The sequence below is a fragment of the Notamacropus eugenii genome, chromosome 4, assembly GCF_028372415.1.
Source record: "Notamacropus eugenii isolate mMacEug1 chromosome 4, mMacEug1.pri_v2, whole genome shotgun sequence".
NCBI lineage: Eukaryota > Metazoa > Chordata > Mammalia > Diprotodontia > Macropodidae > Notamacropus > Notamacropus eugenii.
Window position 1 is genome coordinate 289,018,343 of NC_092875.1, and position 12,518 is coordinate 289,030,860.

General features: G+C 36.4%; 1 protein-coding gene across 5 annotated transcripts in view; it reads left to right on the plus strand.

Annotated features, from left to right (window-relative positions):
- Positions 1 to 12,518, plus strand: part of C4H8orf34 (chromosome 4 C8orf34 homolog) — a 451,431-nt gene that overhangs the window by 278,833 nt on the left and 160,080 nt on the right. The gene's annotated exons all lie outside the window — the stretch shown is intronic.

The following is a 12,518-nucleotide window of genomic DNA, read 5'->3' on the forward strand; positions in this document are numbered from 1 at the left end:
TTCAATAATTGGTTATTAACATGAGAGAATCATGTCTCTCAATACCTATCTTTGAAACAGTATCTCAAAAGAATTTTTAAGCATTCCTCATTGCCCAGCCACATGTAGCAAAGTAGTCAGTCGGTCAACAAGCATTAAATTCTTACTGTGTGCCAGGCAGTATGCTCAGTTCTGTAGTACAAAAAGGGGCAATAATTTACAAAAGCTGCTTTCAAGAATCATATATTTCAATAGGAAAAGGTGACATGTAAACAACAGGTTATCTTCTAAATAGATGGAAGAAAATCCAAGAGGAGAATTCAAGTTAACTGTTTTTCACATTTGCACATATATATAAATATACACACACACTGGCAAAGTCATAGAATCTCAGAATTAGATTGGACCTTAGCTATCCTTTGGTCCAATTAGTACTTGAATAAGAGTCCTCTCTGCAATATTCCCAATAAGAAATATCACCAACCTCTTTTCAAGCAAAAAAAAAAAAAAGTCTTCAGGATGAAGGAGCAGCCTGTTCTCCCCTTGATCACCTGGGCAACATATTCTCCACCTTGAACAGCTCAATTGCTAGGAAGTTACTCTTAAATCAAAATGATATCTGTCCCTTCTGAAACTTCTACCCACTGTTCCTAGTCCTGACTTTTCGAGTCAGCAGACTAAGTCTAATCAGTTTGGCAACATCCTCCCTAAAATGTGGCACCCAAAGCTGGGCACAATAGTTGAGGCATGGTCAGAGTAGTGGCTTGATGAATATTTATTAGAGGTTCAGTGGAGAGAGTGAGGAAGGGTGAGGTGTTGTAGTGAAGATTCTTGCTTGAGTGCAGATTGTATTAAGTGGTATCTAACCACTCTGAAATTCTGTAATTTGACATAGTGGTGCCATCATGTCCCTTGTTCTGGACACCACCATAATTTCTACTGGTAAATGCCACAAGATGGGAAACCTGATGTGGCAGAGAGAATTAGTCTAAGAGTAAGGAAGACTAGGTGGGATTCAAGTCTTACTGCTAATACGTTCTGGCTGAGTAACCTTAAGTAAGTCCCTTAAGAATATATAAATTGTACATTTCTTTGGTAGAAGTTTCTTCACTGGGAATCCCTCTATAGGAAATAAAAATTTAGTATGTTTTTTTTAAAGAGGGACTTCAAAAAATGTATTTTGGGAATAGACCTGGGATTTATGGGGAGTTCCTGCTGAGGAACTTCCTTTACCAATGCAGACTGGTACCTTTTCTGCAATTTGTAGTTTTAGAGATTTACCTGAAGAATTGAGAGATTCAGTAAATTGCCCAGGGTCAGTCAGACAGTACATATCAGCTGTAAGACTTGAGTTCTGGTCTTCTTGCCTTTGGCTAGCTCTCTATACACAGCTTCTCTAAGCAAAATATAGAAGTCATTATTTAAGATTCCCTATAAATATTCAATTTAGCTTTAGGCATCTTCTTACAGGTTGGAATACTATCTTCACCTTTATTTCCAGAGTTTAATAAAGTGTCTTACACAAGGTAGGCGCTACATAAATATTAAAATTCTGCATTTCTTTAGGGTTTTCTACAGTAGAGCTCTTCTAGCAACAATATCTATTAAACCTCATTTTTCTATTGTAATATTATAAGCTCGGTTGAAGTTTTTTTATTTCCCATTTTCAATTCCCTACGTGCATAAGATAAGATAGCGTATTTGAAGAGTAAGAACAAACTATGAAAGAAACATAATACTCTGTCTACAAACTGCTTGCTTAATTAATATGCTGAGAATTCTGGATTTCAATGATATGCCGTAGAATTTCAGTGCAATTTCAGTTAATTCCAATGAACTATTAGAGTAATTAAACTCCCATTTGGACCCATATCAACAAATGATACACATACATCATTTATTAGTCAAAATTTAGAAACCCAAGGGAATCAATCTTATCCTTATGCATACATTACACATGCAATCTCGATCATTATAGCATAATTTGTTAGCTGTATCAACATGACATACTTATTTTGAGGAAATACCATATCATAAGTCATCATTTCTGTAAAAATGGAGCACAAACATCACAATTTTTTTTGTTCCCTCTGAAATTGCTCTCAGTTTAAGGGTCACTCATGACAGGCGACTCTCAGTGGTCAAAGCTTTAGAGCAAGTGTTCTTAACTTGTTTTGTGTTTTTCATCCCTTTGGCAGTCTCGTGATGCCCGTGGACCATTTCTCAGAATAGTGGTTTTAAATGTATAAAATAAAATGTAGTGTTATAAAAGAAACCAATTATATCAAAATACAATTATCAAGGTTGCAAGCCCAGGTGATGAACCCCTGCACCTCTGCTTTGCTGTACAATCAGCTTCAAAGAGAAAAAATATATATGTTTGAAATAGATATTGCAATGAACTATTTCTGTAAGTCTATGTAAGAAACCTTTTATCATTTTTAGAACTTTGTAACTTTAGTTGGAAAAGAAAAACAAAAACTAAACTACAGCCCCATATCCTCCATTGGTAATCAATCCAAAACTCAAAATCTGTCACTTTTAAAAGAAAACTTTTTAAAATAATATAACCACGTAAGAGAATATGCAATAGGATTTTGTCTTTACCCAAAGAGTCATAAATAAACGCAAGCTAAATCAATTACAGTGCTAAGACCTTCTTCAGGAGCCTGAGGGTCAGGCTCTGTCTAAATACTTTGACAAGGCAGGGCATTTTGAGAATCAAAGCTGGGGTTGTGGAAATGAAAAGGTCACCCAGGAAGAAGTAGTAAGAGCATCTTCAGAGGTCATTAGACACAACATACACAGGAAAGTGAAACAAAACTTAGATAGTTAACATTTAGCAAAATGCTATTTATATTCCCCCAAAGCCATTTGAAATTCATTGCTCATTTTAGACTTCCGTTTCATTTTCTAAAAGAATCATCCTAAAGGCTTCATGCCTAATTGGTTTCACCAATAATGTTGCAACAAATATGTATTCACACTTGTCATTACTCAGAATCTTTATAATCGAGCCTGAAAAGAATGTGCTGTCTCCTCGATCATAACCTTTCCAGGAACCGCATATAGTTGACCTTTCTTAAACGAAGCTCGTTTTACAGGTCATCAACTTGCTTATCAGTGAATTTCAGTATACCTACTGAGAGCTAATGGGCAGAACACTTTATATTTGGTTGCTCCTGCTATTATAGATTAAGCATTTTTGTATTTATTTTATCCGATTGTAATGGGGATAGTGTAAACCTAGATAAGACATGGTCCCTGAAAAAAATATCCTGAAGTCTCTATAGAGCTGCAATCAAGTCAGAGTAAGACTGCTTCTCAGGGATGTATTTACTGAATGTGTATTCATAGAGATGTGCTATCTAAAATGAAATGAGAAAGAAGATTTTTTGTATGCTTACATATTTTTATGCACAATCTTTTTAAATTATTCCAACCCACATAAATGTCAGCTATCATCATCATCATCATTTATCATTATTAATTTTGCTCTCTTATGAAATCTAAGACCGCATTAAAATTACAAAGAAAAAGAAGAAAGAATGATTGTGATAAGGGAGGGTTGACTTTTACTATAGGTAGATGATAAGTATAGTTTTTCTGATAACGTTGTGAAAGGCTTAGCCCAACATAACCATCTCTGTAAGCTTCATTATTTGAGAAAATCAGCATAATATGTAACTTAAAGCACACTATACTAGATGACTTAGGTTGACACATGCGCTCTAACTCTTACTAGCCATGAGAAACTTATAAGAAGTCGTTTAATCTCATGTTCTTAATTTCCTCCTCTGTGTAGTGTAATGATCTCCAACTCTACTTTCCATAGCTTGGCACAGTGGAGAGACTGAGAGCTAGGAAATACTGGTCAAATACAGAAGAATGTAGTCAAATGAAGAAGAAATTAACTTCACAAGTACAGAATGGAGAAGAAAATGGTTAGATAGCAATTTGTATGAAAAGAGATCTTGGAGTTCAATGAACTCAAACTCCTTACAAATCAGCATTGTAATGTGGCATCTGGAAAAGTTTATATAAATTTAAGTTGCCTTAAGTGAATCATAGTTTTCAGCAATCAGGTGATAGGCCTACTACCTCATCAGGCTACATTTGAAATATTGTCCAGTACTGGGATCCACAGTTTAGGAGGCATATTGATAAGCTATAGCTGGTTCAAGGAAGGCAAGAAGAATGTCAAAGGGCCTCAAGCTCATGCCAGTAAGGGAACTTGTTGAAGCAACGGGGGAGATTTATCATGGAAATGGAAAAACTCAGAAGTTCCACAAGAGCAATGTTCAAGTATTTAGAGGCCTTGCTATTGTGTGGAATAGGGTTTTGTTTTCACAGAAGGCCAAACTAGGAGCAATGGCCAAAAACACAAATTCAGGCTAAAAGTCTGAAAAAACCCAAGGAAACAAACAAAATTCTTAACACCTAAAATTGTCCAAAATAGGCTGCCTTGGAAGTCGTGGCCTTCCTCTCAGTGGAGGAAGTTCTTCAAGCAAAGGCTGGATGACTGTTCATAAGGGCTGTTTTTTTCTTTTTCTTATTTTTCTATAACCATATGTATCCTCTGAGGTCCTTCCTACTCTTGTGAAGTTGAACCCAGGACTTCTGACTTCTGTTCTGGCGCTCCTTCCATTTCACCATCCTGCTTCTCAAGCAGCATAGAGTATATCTCTGTTTGCTCACTACTCATCTCTGCAACGAGTGTTTAGGAGTCAAATAGTTAAGGGAAGGAATAGAGTGAAGTTGAAGACATGGACAGTGGTGACAGATCTTTCAGCTAATGCCCACATCTCTATAACAGACTCTTCTTCATCCAGTCACCATTTTTTTTTTTTGCATGCTAGAAACTGGCTCATAAAAGCCACTTGCCCTCTCACTCCCTTCTCTTTCCCCATTTTTTTTTCCTTTCCTGCTTCTTTCTAACTGAGGAGGGTGATGGCCACACCTATAGGTATTTAAACCTTTTTAAGCTTAAAGCTAAAGGTACTGCTCTGAGACTACTAACTTCAGTGAGCTGGGGTCATGTGTGCTTAATTCAGAATTGTCTTTGTTTTTATTGTCAAATAAAACACCACATTAAAAAACAATCCTTCAGGACCCCCCAAGAGTCTTATATTCAGATTGGCACTTTAAGGACTCTTAATTAGCACAATAAAAAATAAAGCAATGTTTAAAAGAAAACTTTGTCAGAGTAATAACACAGTCGTTGCATGGATCTGTTGTCAAATGACTAATTTGGAGTAAAGCGCTGGTTAATCAGCAGGCTTCTGACTTCTGTCTACATGGTACAGATTAGTCAGTATCCAAACCAGGTCCTCCAGGCTCCAGACCAGAGTTCATAAAGATCATGGAAATAGAGCTGGAAGGAAGAGTGTGCTGGAGCTGAGGGAGCTCTTACATTTTTGAAAAAAATATCTGATTAGTTGCTAAATCTTATTCCTTCCTTCACCACATTTCTCTCACCTTTCCCCCCTTCTCTAATCACATAATCATCACCATTTTTTAGGCTAGTATGCCAGAACTTGGTGTCCCTGATTCAAGTGTCTCTCTTCTCCAACACACCTACTACACAGCTTCTAAAATGATTTTCGTAACAAAGCAGAAATGACCAGGTCATTCTCCTCCTCAGTAAACTTCAATGGCTCCTTATTTACCCTGGAATTAAATGCTATTTCATTGTGTTTCAGTTTTTTAGTGCTTTTTTTTGGTTGTTTTATAAGGTAATATAATTCTTAGCATATAATTATGCATATAACTTATAAATACATATACATGGACACATACATTTATATGATAAATATAAAATTTGCATGAGACAGTTTATTATTGATGGGTAAATGTTAATAATGAAGTTTGAACTTGAAACTGAGATATTTGTACATTTTGTGGAGAGCCAGTTAAATATTTAACAGCATTCTAGTGGCTAGGAGGGATCTTGAAGGCTTTGGAACCCATGCTCATGCCCTCCTCTCCTCCATTTTGCAGATGTATAAATGGAGACAGGGAAAGGTAAAGACACTTACTCTCCTAGGGTCACACAGCTACTAAGTGTCAGTCACTGAATACAAGTTCTCTTGACTTTGCGTCCACCGTACCATGATAGAGGTTGGGTAAGCCATGGCAGTGGTGACCCACTATGTGTATCCAAAGGGCATTGATTTAAAGTGAACATTCTGACAAGCCTTGAAAGATGGAGTAAATAAGTTAAAAAGGAGAGTCTAAGAGTCTCTGGAATTGATGGTATAGACAGCTGAGTGCCCCACCGTTTTTTGTTTTTTTCTTGAGACAAGGGGAAGAGAAGTGGTTATGGGCCAACAACAGAATTATGAACTATATATCTTTTGAAGCACCCCCTCAGGACTTTTTGTCCCTGCCCAGTTAAAGTCTTTTTACTTAGGCCTTTGCTGTCCTGAGGGATGACTCTGATAGAGATCTTTTCAATTTGGCCTATTTCCCTTTGGTTTTCTTAAGAGCCATAATGTTCAGGCAGCTTGCATTTTCTCTTTGTCTCATAGCTGCCACAGATTTCAGAGAAGTTGGACTATTCCCAGGGTGACTGTTTGTTAACATCATAATCTACTCAAGCTGTTTGAATGAATGGCTACGTCTACCTGTACAGTTTGGATTAGAGACTTCAAAGTGTGGTCATGGTAATTCCCTATCGACAGCTAATACCACCTCCTCTGTCTTATTTTGTGGTGAAATTTTTATGTTATGATTGAGGGAAAGCAGAAGAGACCTAAACAAAGGCAATAGGTTTTCCATATGTGTTTTTCTTAGATTACATTCGTGAAAAATTTCAAGCCCCTGCCAGAAAAGTAATTAACGGTTGATAAGAGGCCACCTACAAGCAGCTACATTTCTGCAATCATGTATACGCAAGTCAGCTATAAATTTGATGTGTCTCAGATACTTTGGGAGACCATATCTCTCTTTCAGAGGATAGGAAGTTGAGAAAATTTTAACAGGAAAGAACTTGTTTTTATCTCTTTTCTAGCATTAATCATTACATTTTATAAATTTATGTCAAAAGGGCTTTTTTCTTTTTTTTTTTTTGAGAGAGAGATTTCCAAGCTGAAGATAAGATTATTCCTTTGTGTGATGGAGGTTAATATACTCACTTTATCTAAGTTTCAGGAAAAATAATGGTAACTTCTAATGTGATGCTTTTTATCCTTGTTCGACATATAATTAGGCACCTAGTTCATAGAGTTATCTGCCAAAATGGAGTTCAAATGACTGTATTGAATTTAGGTACCAATTCAGTCAACTATGTATTTCAGAGAATGTACTTGCAAAGCATTGTGCTAGTCACAGAAATATATGAAAAAGTCAAAAGGGGTTTGGCCTAGTGGAAAGGCAGCAAAGTTAGAGTCAAGAAACATTGGCTTCAAGTACAGGATATGATGCTGGGCAAGTCACTTACCTTATCAATACTCCAGGCAAATGTCAAAGACTGTGAGAGATAGGAGTTGTTTCTGATTTACACTGGTAAATGCTATGACCACTGGCCATAAATGAGAAAGTGAAGAGACACAGTATGGACAGAATCAAGTTGGATTTGGAGTCAGGAGGACAGGTTTGAGTCAGGTATCTCATACTTACTAGCATTGTGACCATTTGGAAGTCACTCAACATCTCTGATCATCAATTCTTTTTTTAAAAAAAAAAATTTTTGGATTAAATTTTTAAAATTTATTTGAAATTTAAATACAAAATGAGAAATAAATAAAACATTGCCATGTATGTAGCAGAACATAAGAGATGATTCAATATAAATAATAAATTTCCATTTCAGGAAAACCTATATAATAAATATTAAACATTGTTTTTAAAGCTGCCCAGTTTTTCTTTGCTTCCTTGTAACTTTTCTTTTGCTCTTTATTGTGGACTTTTTACTTTATTTTTCCCTCCTCTCCCACCCTAAAGAAGGCTAAATGTAAGCTATTTTTCTAATTGGGAGCTCTGAGCTATGGCAATTTTGCTACTCATTTCATCTGACCTAAAGGCATCCAAAGAAGAGATAACATAGACCTAAGGGACCATTAGGGTAGCTAGATGGAGCAGTAGAAAGAGTTCAGTGCCTTAGAGTCAGAAAGCCTTATCTTCCTGAGTTCAAATCTGGTTTCAGACACTTGCAAGTGTAAAATGAGCTATAAAATCAACTATAAAATGAGGAGATGGCAAACCATTCCAGTAATTTTGTGAAGAAAACCCCCAAAAGGGTAACAGAGTCAGATGCAACTGAAAATTACTGAACAACAACAAGGTACCATTACATTGTCTAAAATAAAGGTAATTATCATGACAAGAGGTAGCTAATTAAATAGAGACAGAGGCAGAGAGACAAGAGATAGAGACAGAGAAAAGTAGCAGGGAAGAGAGAGTAATATTGAATATGACCACTGGCGTTACATAGGCAAAGAACTTCTCAATCTTAAATATATTTCAATTAGTGTCAATATTTTTAGTATTATTATGAATGGTCCCCATTTTCAAGGAACTCAGATCACTAGTTGAGATCTCCAGTCTAACAATTTTAGACAGTAAAAGGTTCTTTCTAGACAAGGAATCTGAATAAGAATGATAAGAAGGTCAGAGAAAGGAGAAATTGCTGCCATTTGGGATGGCAAGAGAAAATTTAATGGAGAAAAGAGGATTTTATCAGGACATTTAAAGATTTAAATAGGTTGAAAAAAACAAGGAGGGCATTTCAAGTAGGACAAATTTCCCATGTAGGCAGGAAAGCACCAAGCAACACTGAGGAATGTCGAGGTGGTACTGTTAGAGGATTCATGTAGCAGAATAGCAGTAGCTAACATTTCTGTAGAGTTGTTTCAGGTTCAGTTTTAAATTTCTTATTTGCTCTTCATTTCAACTTTGAGATTTAAAGTAAATGGCATAAATGTTATCCTCATTTTAAATATGAAGGAAAATTAGTGAGGTTGTTGGGTTTGTGTTTCATTTGCAAGGAGGACCATGACATCAGATAAGTGATGACATGACTTGCACTTGACTTTGTTTTGTGAAGGAGGGTTGTGCAGGTCACCAGCCTCAATTTCTCCTCCTGAGCCATCTGGATCCAGTGACCAGATACTCATCAGAATGACTGGAGATGGCCCAGGATGCAATGGGAGACCTTGGCCTTTTAGGCTAAGGCCTTTTCAGGTACTCACTTAAAGTGAGGTAATGCCCATTCGGTAAATAAGCCTCTTTAAAAAGTAGTTGGGTGATGGCCCCTTTAAAAAAAAAAGAGAGAGAGAAATAAATAAATAAATAGATGAATCATGCTGGGAGGGGCAGGAGCCTCAGGGTTGTTGTTTGGAAGAGAAACTGTTACTATTGACATTGACTCCAAGCCGCTGAGTGGAGGTTGGGCAGGGACCCTTGCTTGTTCCATCCATGGGCTTCAGAGTGCATGGGGTCTACAGTTTTAGGGGAGAAAGGAAAGGGAAGGGAAGGAAGGTTATGAAACTCAAGTCATGCAGCTACTCATTATCAGGCTCAAGGTCTTCTGATTCCAAAGCCAGGGAAGTTTCTCCTGTATTGCAGTTGTGAATGATTATATGGGAAGGAGTGGTAGAAGATAGGATTGGAAAAGTAAACTCTGTCCAGATTATGGATGACTTTGAATGTCAACAGAAAAAGCTTTAAATTTTAAGTGGGAAACAGTGGGCATCCAGTGAAGATTATTAATACTTCTAAGAAGTTTTAAGTTTGGAAATAAAATATTTACAGTGTGAAAACATCATTCTAGTATCTTTTCTTTTGCAAATGTACGCGCGTGCGCACACACACACACACACACACAAAACCTTCAATTGCTCTCCATCACCTATCGAATAAAGTTCAAACTCACCCTTTTTTTGCATGTCATGAACCACTATGGCAGTCTGATAGAACCTATGAACCTCTTCTCAAAATATTTTTAAATGGAGAGAAAACATAAGATTAAAAAGGAAACAATTTTATATTGAAATAGAAAAACAGTTAAGTAATTTAGAAATGTTTCTCCATTTCTATTAATCTGCACAAGTATTCTGACAATTTTGATGTTCATGTTTTATTCTAATGAAGAAAGGTAGATCAGGCTGTCAACAACTGATGACAGTAATGTCTGATTCCCTTTACTGTGACTTTTCTTTCCTCAACAAAACACTTTCTGATTTTGGCTTTGTTTCTTATTTTAACTTTTTACTAGGAGGAGAATGTACTGACTAACTGACCTGATGCTTCCACTCTACCTGGCAGTTTTATTTCTCATTTGCAGTAATAGCAGAATATATTATTGGCAGTTTGGTTCACGAACAGTCTCTTGGTTAGAGAACTTGGTTAGTTTGGAGCAATTTTCCAGAACCTGGTCACATCTATCCAGAGCTTAGGAGAGTTGGTAAAATCAAATTCTGTAAGTCCTTAAGGTTAGGACAAGGTCCAGGCTCCATGATGGTCTCCATTAAAGTAATATTCCATGGGATACAGCCAGGTGACTAGTCTCTTTTTATGACCATCATTCGTAATCTAAACCTATTACTAATAACTAACATTTATATATACCTTATTATGTGCCAGGCACTGTACTAAGTGCTTTACGCTTATTATCTCCTTTGATCTTCATAACATTTTACAGATAAGGAAACTGAGGCAAACAGGTGAAGTGCCTTGCCCAGAGCAGCACAGCTAGTAAGTGTCTAAGTTTGGATTTGAACTTAGGTCTTTTCTGACTCCAGGCCCATCCATTGTGCTGCCACATAGCTGCCTATCTCTCTTAGAATTATCCTCAAAATTTTCATGCAAAACCTGTACATCAAGCACCTTGCAAAATCTCCTGGACAGCATTGTGTTGAGGATACAATTCAATATAAAAATACTTTATATCTAAAAATACCCTGTAAACATCAAACCAAAAACTTGTTGCATCTGACAAGGTAAGAGAGTAAATTTGAGAGGAATCTCAGATAAAGATGGGATATTAGAAGAGATTTGGGAGGAAAAACTAAAAGACAGCAAATTGATGTTTGGATGTTTTCCAGAACCTGAAATAACTTAAAATTTTCATCCATTACAAAACATAAGGTGTTCTCTGCAAATGAGTGTCTGATTTATAGAAGATCTTTACATGTCAGAGTTTGGCTTTTTTTCCATAACCTAATATTTAAGACTGTTAGATTAAATTGACACATCTCATCTTGGGTAACATCTCCATTTTGTAGCCAGTGGTAGCCCTGACAGGAAGGCTTAGGCAATTTGATCACCTCTGTCAAATTCCTTTCATACCACTTGCTAAAGACTCAAGTGAGTATATATGACAAATATGTGTGAGGAATTAATCTCTGTTTTAGCAGTAAACAGCAATGTTTATGACCTGAAAAACTAATGTGTAAAAAACTCCCGTGCATTTGGATGGTTACCATAATGTGATGTTAAAGCATCTATGAATTGTGATGAATATTATCATTATTATCTTGTTTGCTGCTGAAATGCGGTTCCTTTTTCAGACTAAGAACTGTCAAGTTGAGGTATACTTTTTTATAGGTGCACATTCACTTGAGGAATGTTTTAGGGAACAATTCAGATTTATCTGATTTTCAATATTCACAAAACTTCTTGCTCTCTTAAATGCAAGTCAGAGCAAAGGTCAGAAAGTGAATTGAAAATTGTCTTTGTTGAGCCTCAGATGATAGTCCTCTTTTTCATCCTGGTGGCTTATTGGGGATTTTTTAAGAATACTTTTTTGGATGTATACAGCTGTCACTGAAATAAGCAAACTCATAGCTTAAAAAGGGAGATCTCAGGAAAAATCTACTGACTTGCTTGCGTACCATTGAGAGACATTGGCCCATCATCTGTTGATAAACACTGCTATTCAAAAGTGGACATGATATCTTAAATTTCTTTTGATGGAAGCATGCTCATTCTGTTCTTAAGACATACTAATCAACTCACATTGCTAGTAGCTAATGTCTTTATAATCACTTGACCATATGTGAAAGCTTTCTCTCTGTGAAAGCTTCCCTTCTTAAAAAGAGGTGATTTTTTAATGGCATAGCCCATGATACAACACTCATTAAGCCTGGTTCTTTTCTCCAGTTATTGAGCCATACTATACTTTAACATTTTAAGTCCAGCTTAACACCTGGAAGACCATCCTACAGGAGAAAATCAAGTCTAGAATAAAAGTCTAGGCCTAACCTTAATGAATCTACAAGAATTTTGGAAATGCATGGACAGGATTTATTTCCATAGGAAAGAGTGCAATTTAGTATTTATACATATTTTAAGAGGTGGAGGATGGTTGAAAGTACAAAGTACTCAGAGTCAGAAGATCTGAGTTCCAGTCCTGGTTCCATCAGTTACTAGCTCTGTGACATGGGCAGATCAAATGACATTTTGAACCTTGATTTTGTTACCTATAAAATGGAATTAATACTTGGATCACCTAAGTCATATAATTGGCACAACGACCTCTTAAAATATAAGTAATGATGATGTGAAGATGACCAGTTTGAAGCATCTCATCTAAATAT